Here is a 208-nt window from a genome sequence, read left to right on the forward strand (position 1 = left end):
CTTTCATCACTTTAAGTATATCATGCCACTCCCTTCTGGCTTGTAGAGTGTCTGCTGAGAAATCAGCTGTTAACCTTATGGGAGTTCCCCTGTATGTTATTTGTCATTTTTCCCTTGCTGCTTTCAAATTTTTTCTTTGTGTTTAATTCTTGCCAATTTGATTACTATGTGTCTCGGTGTGTTTCTCCTTGGGTTTATCCTGTATTGG

This window comes from Physeter macrocephalus, chromosome 4, assembly GCF_002837175.3.
Source record: "Physeter macrocephalus isolate SW-GA chromosome 4, ASM283717v5, whole genome shotgun sequence".
NCBI lineage: Eukaryota > Metazoa > Chordata > Mammalia > Artiodactyla > Physeteridae > Physeter > Physeter macrocephalus.